General features: G+C 57.1%; 1 protein-coding gene across 1 annotated transcript in view; it reads left to right on the forward strand.

Moving 5' to 3' along the window:
• The window catches only part of MYT1L (myelin transcription factor 1 like), a 406,891-nt gene that overhangs the window by 197,836 nt on the left and 197,069 nt on the right, over positions 1-11,986 (forward strand). The window contains 1 exon segment of the mRNA XM_006153537.1: positions 1,932-2,068. The gene's annotated coding sequence lies outside the window, so the exon portion shown is untranslated.

Here is an 11,986-nt window from a genome sequence, read left to right on the forward strand (position 1 = left end):
ACACAGCAGGAGGCGCCTGCCCGAGCCCTGCACATGCGGTCCGAGCGCACGGCGGGTCGGCATCAGTGCCCTCGGGCGCTCAGCCGCACTCCACCTGCCAGTGGCTTTCTTTCTCTTTTTAGAAAGCAAAATTACAGAATTTTACATTCCGTGGTCTGTGAAATGTTTCTTCACTCCCGCCCCCTCTTCTCGCCGTCTCTGGTACCCACACTCACCCTCCCTGTCTCGCGTCTTCACATCTGCCACTGTCTGCCAGGCTGAAGGTGCCCAGGGCACTGAGTGACTCCCCTCAGACAGCTCCCAGGTGCAGCGCCCGGGGGTAGAGGTGGGGCCCGCGTCTACAATCGCCAGCTCTCTCCTCCGCCCTCTCCCTCCGAGGGTCTGGGGGTCAGGTGTACCCTGCCTCATCACGCTCACCTGGGGATGGCGGGCAGTCCATGACAGCCAGAGCCCCACGGGTGCAGGACGTGGAAGGAACTTCTGACTCCCGACTCGTGAGCCCACTCATGGAGATCAGACCCCGTTCCAGAGAAAACTAGTCATTCTGTGCACAAATTCTGCTTGTAGACGCTGACCCGTTTTGTGAGAAATGCACGCCTTTCCTGACAATGTTGGACATGTCTGCTGCGGAGGGCAGCAACCTGAGGCTACGGGGGCCGGGGGACGTGTCCGGGTCCTTCTCCCTGCTCCTGCCGTGAACCACAAGACGGGACAGACCTCCCACACAATGACTACCCGTGTGACAAGTTCGGAGATGTTAGGAAAGCTTAAAGCGACAGAGGTGGGTTTCCAGGGTTCTGGAAGAGTAAGACATGGTCTAAACGCACGTACGCATACTTTCTGAAAGCAAATGTTTGCGAACAACGTGTCGTGTCGGCAACGTAGCGGGACAGCTGGGAGCGCTGACAGCCCGCCCTACTCGTATTCGCAATCGCTCCCTTCGCTCGTTGGCTAGTTTGTAAGAGTTACTGCAAGTTGTCTCTTTGGTGCTCCTCATCTGGTGACAATCAGCTTACGTTTCATAAATTCCAACGTCGCCCTAGCCGTCCCCAGTACGTTTAGTAACTGATATCACAGAACTTTTCAAGAGACCTGTGTGCACTCTGAGTAGTAACCATAAAGGCTTAGACAGAAAGCCCGCTTAAAGGCTAGATCGGGGGTTGCTTTCATCTGTTACCAAAAAGCACAGTTGTTACTTAAGACGTTGCATTTTGTTTTCCTTTGTAATTAGCAAACGGTTTGCTCTTGCGAACCTCCCAGACGGTGGTGGGTGGTAAAAGCGTGACACCCGTGTGGCCGACCCCCGGGAAGGCTCCAGTCTCATGCCCAGAGCGGGAGGGTGCCCCACGCCTGTGGTCAGGCTGGGTGAAGCTAGGGTGGGCCATGGCGCTGAGCCCTCACTGGGGTGCTCTCTGTCTCTGTCAGTCATTAAAGAGGCCAATAATTAAGCTTTACAAAAGCTATGAGGTGCAGACAGGTAGCGCCCTGTCTCACAGCGAGGACGAGAACGAGGACGGGGCCGAGGCCGGACCACACGGACGCTGCGCAGATCGCCCCATGCTCTGCTGCGATTACAGGGGCGAGTCCAGGCTGTCCAGTGCCTTTCAGGCCCACTCACAGAAGTTACCCTCGCGCTTAGGGGTGTGCTTGAGGGTTAGGGTAACGTGCACGTCGCGAACACGAGCTTGGCGCTCCAAGGACAGTCTTCCGTCAGGGGTTTACTAGGCACTACTTGGCCGTGACATCAGTGACCCTTGTCACCCCTCCGTCTCATCTCCACACATTGGAGCCCTGCATGCCATCACTGTCCCCCTCGCTTCCGACGCCGTAAATGGAACGAGGGGCCCTGGTGGCCACAGCCCTCAGGCGGGGGGGAGCTCAGCTGGTCCCTGAGCTTCAGCCTCACTGCTCTGCTTTTCTGTCTTCTCCAGAGTGACCGCATGTGCTGGAGGACAGAGAAATGTAGTTACTGAATCCGGTCGGACACGCACCTCCCGAATTACCTGCCCCCCGTCGAGAAGGGCTGCAGTTGGTCCAGACACATGGATGCCCCGGGAGCCACATGAAGGTAACGTGGCCTGTGCGTGCACGAGCAGACAGGCGTGTGCATCTGCCTCTCGGGTGTCTCTTGGAAAAAGCATAAAGGCAGGGCTGTGGACAAGGAGGCTTTTTATGTGATAAAGAGCACAGCGCCGTGGACACGGTATTAAGTCAGAATTTGTGATGTGCTGCGCGTAGACCCAACGGCCTCCTCCTATCCGATGCCGTGCCTCTCGAAATGCATCAGCTGGTCTCGCTCACCCTCAGCAGGGTCTAGCTGCTCTGTCCGAAGCATCCTGAAAACCAGATCTATCCGATGCTGTCCCTCTCGAAATGCTTCGTGACCACATCAGCTGGTCTCGCTCACCCTCAGCAGGGTCTAGCTGCTCTGTCCGAAGCATCCTGAAAACCAGATCTGTCTCCACTGTTCAGTCTGTAGGAGACAGAGCCAGTCTTTACTCAGGGCCTCATTGCATCCAAGTGTTCTGGAAGGCTCCATCACTGTGGACAGCCCTTCCTCTGCACAGCTGGCGTGGGGTCTCCGCTGCTCCACCATGGGCGGTTTCTGCCGAGAACGTGAGCCAGGGTGAAGCACCCACACCACAGAAGGCTGAAGTCACCCTTTGTGTGTGTAGCGTAGTGGCGCTGAGCGTGGCCACAGGGTCTCCAGAGCAGCATTCACCCTGCAAAGCTGCCAGCCTGTGCCCACAGAGCCGCAGGTCTGCCCTGCCCTCCCCCCTATGCCCCAGCAGCCACCTCTGGGTCCCGTGTCTGTGAAGGGGCTGTCGTGGGTACTTGTGCAAAGGAAGCCTTACACCCCACCCCCATGTGCTGGCCTGTCTCAGCCTGATGCCACAGGGCCCAGCCATGCCGCAGCTTGTCAGAAAGTCCTTTCTTTGTGGCTAACTAGCACTCCGGCATATGACGATGGCCAGACAGTCCTGTCCCCACCTTCCAGCCACTGCCAACTGTGCTCTTATTTTTTTAATTATTTATTTAATTTTATTTGTTATTATTATTATTTTTTTAAATGTTGACCAGAGAGACAGAGGGAGAGAGAAAGGGAAAGTGAGAAAGCAAGCCGCCAGGTCCAGGACTCAAACCATGGTCAGCCATGTGGGAGTCCAGTGCCTTAACTGCTACACCACCTGCCGGCCCCAAAGTGTGCTCTTATGAACTCGGGTGAGGAATGCCTATCTGAGCCCCCTACTCCACAGTGGGGCACATGCCTAGGAGTGGAACCATGGGGCCACGAGACATGCTGATGGTGTGCTGAGGGTTCCGAGCGGAGCCACGTGACACTCTGATGGTGTGCTCGGGGTTCCAAGTGGGGCCATGTGACATTCAGATGGTATGCCGAGGGTTCCGAGTGGGGCCATGTGATGTTCTGATGGTGTGTTTGGGGTTCCGAGCAGGGCCACGTGACGTCCGGACAGTGTGCTTAGGGTTCCGAGCAGGGCCACGTGACGTCGGGACGGTGTGCTGTTTTCGAAGAGCCGCCAGCTCTGCGCGTCAGATAGTGCAGGGGAGCAGCTTCAGTCTGAAAATCTGAAATCCAAAGTGCCCCAAATCTGGCCTCGCAGGACAGCTTACGTTGAGCGCCATTTTGAAATAGGCACTGAGGGCGATGGGCGGGGGCGCTCCACACCACATGATGTTCTGATGGTGTGTTCGGGGTTCCGAGCGGGGCCACATGACGTCTGGACAGTGTACTGAGGGTTCAGAGTGGGGCCACGTGATGTTCTGATGGTGTGCTCGGGGTTCTGAGCGGGCCCACGTGATGTTCTAATGGTGTGTTTGGGGTTCTGAGCAGGGCCACGTGATGTTCTGATGGTGTGTTCGGGGTTCCGAGCAGGGCCACGTGACGTCGGGACGGTGTGCTGTTTTCGAAGAGCCGCCAGCTCTGCGCGTCAGATAGTGCAGGGGAGCAGCTTCAGTCTGAAAATCTGAAATCCAAAGTGCCCCAAATCTGGCCTCGCAGGACAGGTTGCCGTGGAACGCTGTGATGCCAGCTGCCTGTAGGCTGAGTGGGTTAGGGACGCGAAGCCCCAGCTGTGGGGGCGCAGGGGGGGCAGGTTCCATCCCCGAGTTATTTCATTGCAAACTCATTTATGCAAATATTCTAAAATCTGGAAAAACCTGAAATCTGAACTATTTCTGGTCCCACACATATTGTAATGAGTAATACTCAGCCTGTATGTTTAATTTCGTGAGGAAATCCCATTCTTTTTCCACCAACTGTGCATACGGCTTGGGGTCCCGGCTCTGAGCAATGCGCGTCCTTCCTCAGCTCACGCAGATGATGAGACAGAGCGCGTGTGCGTTCCGCTTCGCGTCGTCGCTCCTCCTTCGTGTGGGATGGCACCTCACTGCGACTTGCACGTGCCTTCCCGTGACTACCTACGCTGAAGAACTTTTTATGGGCATCTTGTACTGGCTACTGTGTATCTTTGGAAAAATGTCTGTTTAAGCCTTCTGCCGTAACCAGGTTGTTAGTTGTTGTTACTGAATAGGAGGAATTCCTTATATGTTCTGGAGAGTAACCTCTTATCGCAGGCCTGACCTGCAAACACCTCCTGCACTCCACCCCAGGGGTGGTGGTCCCCATGTAGTACAAGCCACTTGTCTGCTTTGTTGCCTCTCTCTGCCTTTGGTGTCATATCCAAGAAATCATCCTCAACTCTAATGTCATGAAGACTTTCTTCTAATAATTGTGTGTTTTTAGCTCTCTCGTTCATGCATTGATCATTCTGAGGGTATTTTTGTATATGGTGTGAGGTAAGGCTCAGGTTCATTCTCTTGCACGTGTATGTCAGCTTCCATGACACCATTCGTTGAAAAGACTGTCCTTGGGGCCAGCAGGCAGCATAGTGGTTACAATGTTGGATTTCCACATGAGCAGCTAGGGTCATGTCCCGGATGCAGCGTCTTGAAACTCACTCCAGGTGCGTACCCAAAATCTGGAGAGGAGAAGGGGGGGATGATTTCTCACTTTCTCTCTATCTCTGTGTCTTCAGCAAGTACACATACCCTCGCACAAAAATCTCTCAAAAAGAAATTAAAAATGAAAAGGAGAAAGGACAACTTTTTCCTCACCAAACACTCCTGCCTGGCATCCTTGCTGGGCTGTGCCAGGCTCTGGCTCCCATTCCATGGCCCAAGGGCCCATTTTATGCCCGGCCATATGGTCCTGATCACTGTATGCTTATAGTAAGCTTGGAATAGGGAAGTACAAGCCTCCAACTCTATTCTTTTTCAATATCGTTTGGGCTCTTTGGTGTCCATGAGATTCCACATGCATCTTAGGCTGAGGGTTTGTGGGTTGGTTTGGTTTCTGTTTTTGCAGTGAGGAAGCACCCGGGGAGGGGCACACTGCAGTCCTTTCCTCTCTCATCTCCTCGTGGGACTTTGGCCATGCCCATGTTCCTGGCATGCCCTTCAAGCCACGAGGCTGAGACAAGCCACCCAGCCAGCCATGTGGGATCCAGTCGCCTTCATCTGCACACTTTCTCCTAGGCCTATGAATTTTTTTTATCTTATTTCACAAAATCTATCCTTAAATTTTGAGAGTTTCCGCCGAACATTGGCCACACGGCTGGGCTTCTTACTCAGACAGCGGCAGAGGGTGCCGTGCTCTCTAGTCACCAGTACCCATACCCAGTTAAGGCGAGTACATGGCCTTCAGCATACATTCCTTCCTAGCTTAAAGACGTCTTCAGATCTTATTTTCTATTTTATGAGCCTGGAAGGTGCGCAATGAGCAGTGACATAAGGAGTTAGCGTTTCCCGGAACACGCCCTGCAGGGCAGAGGGCAGAGGGCAGAGGTGCCTTTCTGTTTAATTTTCTAAAACTCAGCGTTGGGAAGCTTTTACTGCGATGGTGACTCCCTCGGAAGCCAGCAAGGGCACGGGGTCTCGTTCCCTGGAATCCAGGGTTCACTTTTCACATGGAGATACCAAAACTAGGGTGCGTGGCTGTTGCGGGGCCCACCCAGCACCCCCACGCACGCCGGACGCAGAGGCTCTGGCTGTGCGACCTCCCCTCGTGTGGTTTTCACGCACAAAGCTCGTCTCCACAGCCGAGCACGTCCTTGGTCCTGGGCAAGCACTGAGCTCCATGACTGTGGCCTGAGTGGCCGTTATCCCACCTCAGAGGCCAGTAGGGGACAGCAGAGATGAGCGGGCTAGCCTGAGACAGGGTTAACACGCAGGCAGGAAGCCGCCAAACCCAGCCTGGGTGTCATGGAAACAAGGCTGGGTGTCCATGGGGTGGCAGCAGACAGGGGTAGGGGAGTGGGGACAGAGGAGGGGAGCAGGAGAGGGGGGCAGGGACAGGGGAGCAGCAGACTGGGGTAGGGAGTAGGACAGGGAAGAGGGCAGGGGAGTGGGGAGCAGCAGACGGGGGTAGGACGTGGGACGGGGAGGGGGACAGGGGAGTGGGGAGCAGCGGAGAGGGGCAGGGAAGGGAGGTGGGGGGGATTACAAGAGCAGGGAGCAGGTGAGGGAGGCAGGGGAGGGGAGTAGGGGAGGGATGCAAGGGAGGGGGCCGGTGAGGGAGGCAGGGGAGGGGGCCGGGGAGAGGGACAGAGAGCCCTTCTGGCCCATGGGCAGTGCAGCTGCATGCAGGGTGGGACCTGGAACTGGTTTCTGGTAATCTCTAATACACTTTCCTGCTCTCAGAACTGCCCGAGTGGGCGGGACGGGGTGGCCTAGAGGGTTCTCCCCGTAGGGCAGGGGCTACTGGGCTTCTTCTCTGGTTCTAATGCAGCATGTAGGCAGGCTGGAGCCGGAGGACAAGCTCTGATCCGCCTTACCTGCAGGCCCGGTCGGTCCGGACATCGAGGGTGGGCGCAGTCCGGGGTGCCTGCTGTGCGCCATGCCCTGTGCGATTCTCTGGAAGGGTCCATCCCCTGGCAGGGGAGGAAGGAGCAAGGATGGGCAGAAAGCACTCCCTGATGAGGGGAGACAGGCATTTCAGGGACAGTTCCGGACTGATGGGCTGGGACCCCGTACGGTTTGGGGCCCCATCTGGGCTTCTCCTGGAGCCCTGGATGACAGATTCCTGCCGAGGGGAACTGTGCAGGGGCAGGGGTGGGCTCCCAGGGCCTGCAGGTGACAGGGAGAGGCCCTGGGTCAGGAAGAATTCAGAGAGAGGGCAAGGGCAAGCAGAGGGCGAGGGCACTGCCCTTGAGTCCCAGCTGGAGGCACCATCGCCATGAACCCCGGACCAGGGAGCAGGGCTCGCATAGGACAGCCATGTGCCGGAGTCTCAGGAACTGCAGCCCTGGCCTAGATCGCCGGCATGTATCCTGACACGTTGGTCCCGGAAAGGTGAGCTGGGGTCAGCAGGGCTTTCTGCACCTTGAGCCGGTTCTTACCCGCGGCACTGGCCACGGCAGAAAGAAATTTCATGGGATTTTCCTTGCAATGTAGCATTTGTTGAAAAGTAGAATGTTAGAAAAGGTTTTTGGAAAGTAAACGGGTTCGCATGACAGCATCAACAGCAGCGTGAGTCAGGGCCACAGGACTGCGCCGGAGTGTACGTGGTCAGGGCCATAGGACTGTGCCGGAGTGTACGTGGTCAGGGCCACAGGACTATGCCGGAGTGTACGTGGTCAGGGCCATAGGACTGTGCCGGAGTGTACGTGGTCAGGGCCACAGGACTATGCCGGAGTGTACGTGGTCAGGGCCATAGGACTGTGCCGGAGTGTACGTGGTCAGGGCCACAGGACTATGCCGGAGTGTACGTGGTCAGGGCCATAGGACTGTGCCGGAGTGTACGTGGTCAGGGCCACAGGACTATGCCGGAGTGTACGTGGTCAGGGCCATAGGACTGTGCCGGAGTGTACGTGGTCAGGGCCACAGGACTATGCCGGAGTGTACGTGGTCAGGGCCATAGGACTGTGCCGGAGTGTACGTGGTCAGGGCCACAGGACTATGCCGGAGTGTACGTGGTCAGGGCCATAGGACTGTGCCGGAGTGTACGTGGTCAGGGCCACAGGACTATGCCGGAGTGTACGTGGTCAGGGCCATAGGACTGTGCCGGAGTGTACGTGGTCAGGGCCACAGGACTATGCCGGAGTGTACGTGGTCAGGGCCATAGGACTGTGCCGGAGTGTACGTGGTCAGGGCCACAGGACTATGCCGGAGTGTACGTGGTCAGGGCCATAGGACTGTGCCGGAGTGTACGTGGTCAGGGCCACAGGACTATGCCGGAGTGTACGTGGTCAGGGCCATAGGACTGTGCCGGAGTGTACGTGGTCAGGGCCACAGGACTATGCCGGAGTGTACGTGGTCAGGGCCATAGGACTGTGCCGGAGTGTACGTGGTCAGGGCCACAGGACTGCACCGGAGTGTACGTGGTCAGGGACATGGGACTGTGTCGGGCTGTATGTGGGTATGTGGTCAGGGCCACGGGACCGTGTCAGAGTGTACATGGGTACATGGTCAGGGCCACTGGACTGTGCTGGAGTGTATGTGGTCAGGGCCACGGGACTGTGTTGCAGTGTACATGGGCTGTACAGTGCAGGCTATCGAAGATGCCATTGGACGTGGTCTTAGAGACCGAACATAGAAGCATGCCGTCTGATACCTGGACACGAAGCTTGGAGCACGAGTCTAGCAAAGGCTGCTGGAGGCCAGCCGACAGGCCCACTGCCTCACTCCCACGTCAGACCTGGAACGCTGTGGGGCCAGCCCCGGCGGGCTCGGCCTCCTCCGCAGTTGCAGCAGCTTTGCAGGGGACGGCTGTTACTCTGGCTGGCTTGGCTGCAGATGCTTGAGTTTAAGCATCATCTCTGACTGCAGGGCGGGGTACTAGGGCCTCTTTCCAGAAAGCCTAAGTGAAACTCAGAAGTCTGCCTCCCATGAGCCAGGGACATGCAGCACCTTGGGGCCAGCAGCAGTGGGCAGGGATGGGAGGGCCTCGCAGTGCAGGGCCACCCGTCCGTGCCCCAGGAGCACGAGGGGCCTGCTCGGATTTGATCTCATGATGCCAGATGACGTATGTCTCTGCAAACTGAAAGCAATCACAGCATGGTCCAACTCACCGCGGGCTCCAGCTCCACTCACGGAGCCGTGCTGTGGTGGGCACCTCGGCACGGCCAGGCGTGGAGGGGCCAGGCATGGAGGGCATTCAGCCCCTCCCTCCGGGGCTCAAAACCTAGATGGTGGACTTCAGCAAGGGAGTGAGATCAGCAGGTGGCACACTGGGTAAGCTGCTGAATTCCCACATGGCTGATGGTAGTTCGAGTCCCAGACTTGGCAGCTTGAAAATCATACGGGGTATGGGGGGAAAGTGTGTGCTCAAAATCCCAAGAGGAGAATGGAGAAGAAGGGATCATAGCGTGGCCACCCTCCGTGGGGTGATTTCTCACTTTCCCTCTCACGGTCTCTCTCTGGTGAGCACACATAACCCTATGACAAAAGCCTAAATACAGAAGAAAATTCCAAGTGATGCTCTATGTCATGCGTCCCCTTGTCACCAGGGAGTCGCTGTCAGCGAATGTGCGGTTGTCACGGGCACAGCGGACATCCAGGTGCCGTGGCCCAGCCTGCGCCCTCCGTTCTCACACAAGGCGCTGCAGGGTGCTGGGGGCCAACATGTTGGCAGCCCACGGCTCAAAAATCTACGTGCAAACACGAGTTAGAGAACTTGTTTCTGGAGTTAGAGAGCTGGCGTGCTGGAGTTAGCTCAGACCCGCTGTCTATTCAAGCAGGCAATGGAAGGTGCGAAACTCGAAAAGGCTCCAAATGGTACCCATGCTTAGTGTTGAAAGGGCAGCCACAGGTAGGTAAATAGTAACTGTGTCCCACGACACACCACAGAACTGAGGTTCCACAGGCCCAAGGCAGGCGGTGTGGTCCGTGCAGCTGCGGAAGGTCCGTGCGCGCCACGCCGAGTTGCAGCCGGTCCAGGTAGACGCGAGAGCAGGGCGGCGGGCCATGGGGGTTACGGCGCCGGCCTCCACGGCTGACAGAGTCCGAGCCCTGGGCCTGGCGGCTTGCCTTCTCACTTTCCCGCTCTTTCTGGTGAGCACACGTGCCCTTAGGCAAATTTCACATAGTAATAGTAGTAAATAAAATTAAATGTGTACTTAGGTAACTCGAAGAAGCCAGAGCGGGTATACGGGGGCTCGGAAGACAGGGAGAGCTGGAGGGCAGGTACCCGCGTGGGAGGAAACCTGAGATGCGTGTGTAGTCTTCACAACATGCATTTTCCGTGAGTCTCATGAAGAGCCGTGAGGGCTGTCTAGCTAAGGTGAGTGGAGTCCCAGCAGTCTGGCCTCGGTCCTGCTCCCTCACCTAGGCTTGCTCCCTCACCTAGGCTATCCCAGGGGGTATTCTCCAAGTTCACAAAATCTGGCTTTAACATGCCATGGAAGAAAGCTACCTGTCACCCCTTCAGAATTTCCTAGGACGCACATTCGACTCACAAATACACTTCTAATAAGACTAAAAATAAAATACTTAAGTTAACGCATACTCGTTTACAATGCAACGTTAACCGGCTCCTCAGTCCCGTTTCGAGAATCCCCACCAGACGGGAGGTGGCCAGTGCGGGCGATCAGGCTGCAGCCACGGGTGGCAGGGTGAGCGGAGGAAGGACAGGCGGCCGAAGAACCCGGGTTTCAGAAACAAAACACTGCTCTCCGTCTGTCCGCCGGAATGTGCTCCACATTTGTGAGCCAGGCATCGCAGCTAGACCCTCCCCGAAGAGAGCCTCGGGTTCCAGGGAAAGGAAGTTATGCAAACACGTGTGTAAACCTTCGCGAACGCAGTCCAGCCGCGGCGAGACGGCCGATGCTCGCTCCGTCAGCCTCAGACCAACTCAGACTGCATACTTCGTCCATGCGGACCGACGCCAGTTACCCTCACCGACCGTTTTCTAAGTTAGACACTCTTCGTTAGCACGTTCGGAGATAATTTAGTGTACGAAGTACGAGCTGGATTATTTTATGCACATAAACCTAATTCCAAATCCAAATCACCCCCCGTTTGCAGAGTGCCGTGCACATAGGTGGGCATGCGCGCATACCATGTCTGCTATGTGCACGCACACGCGTGCACACAGAGGTGGGCAGGGCAGGCAGGCCTGCGAGTCTCTGGTCACTGCGGTACGGCGTGGGAATGCTGGTCTTGCATGATTCCCGTTCTGGACAAAATGTGCTGGCTTCTCAGTGCACGTGGGCGATAGGCTTTCACTCTCAGTTATGAACACCTAGCGGCCGGCTGACCACGGCCTTGTACAACAGGGGTATCGGACTTGGAAAGAACTTTCTAGAACATCTGTGTCAGCCCTCCCTTCGGAAATAAGGGTGAGGCTCAAAGCTGTCGGGCAACTTGTCCAGGAGACGCCCTTCACTCACACCTCTTCTCAGAAGCCCTCCCTGAAGCTTCCCCCAGATTCCTGGTCCTGACACCCTCAGCCTCCTGCAGATGCTCGTTGATGGCCTGCCCGCCTCTCCCCCTGGGCTGTGGGACCTTGAAGACCTAGGGCCTGTGCTCTCTCCTGAGCGTGTGGCACGCAGGCAGTGGGGCTTCCCTGGGAAGTCTGTGGGTGGAGGATGATCTGTCGACTGGGGCGGGGTCTGCTGTAGCGTGTCCAGCCCCAGGCCCGACCTTCATCTTGTGCCCTCCCCCCTGGAGGGAGTGTGCCTGACCCGGCACTCATGTTCCCTCTAACACGAACCCGCCTCCAGTTTAAACCACCCCATTCCACAGCACAGCCCAGACGCCGTCCAGACCGGGGCTCAGGTCTGCAGCCACGCGGGCTCCCAGCCCCCATGACCTCACCGTGTGCCCTTCAGGGTGCTCTGACGTGGCGGTTCTGTCCCCTGGCCCCACTCGTGGTCCTGACGCTGCTTCTCACAGGGCTGCCAGAGGTCACTAGGCACACGCCCCCCCCCCCACAGGCCCTCCCCCCCGGGCCATGGCAGCGCGGGCC

Source organism: Tupaia chinensis, unplaced genomic scaffold, assembly GCF_000334495.1.
Source record: "Tupaia chinensis unplaced genomic scaffold, TupChi_1.0 Scaffold000377_5, whole genome shotgun sequence".
Lineage (NCBI taxonomy): Eukaryota > Metazoa > Chordata > Mammalia > Scandentia > Tupaiidae > Tupaia > Tupaia belangeri.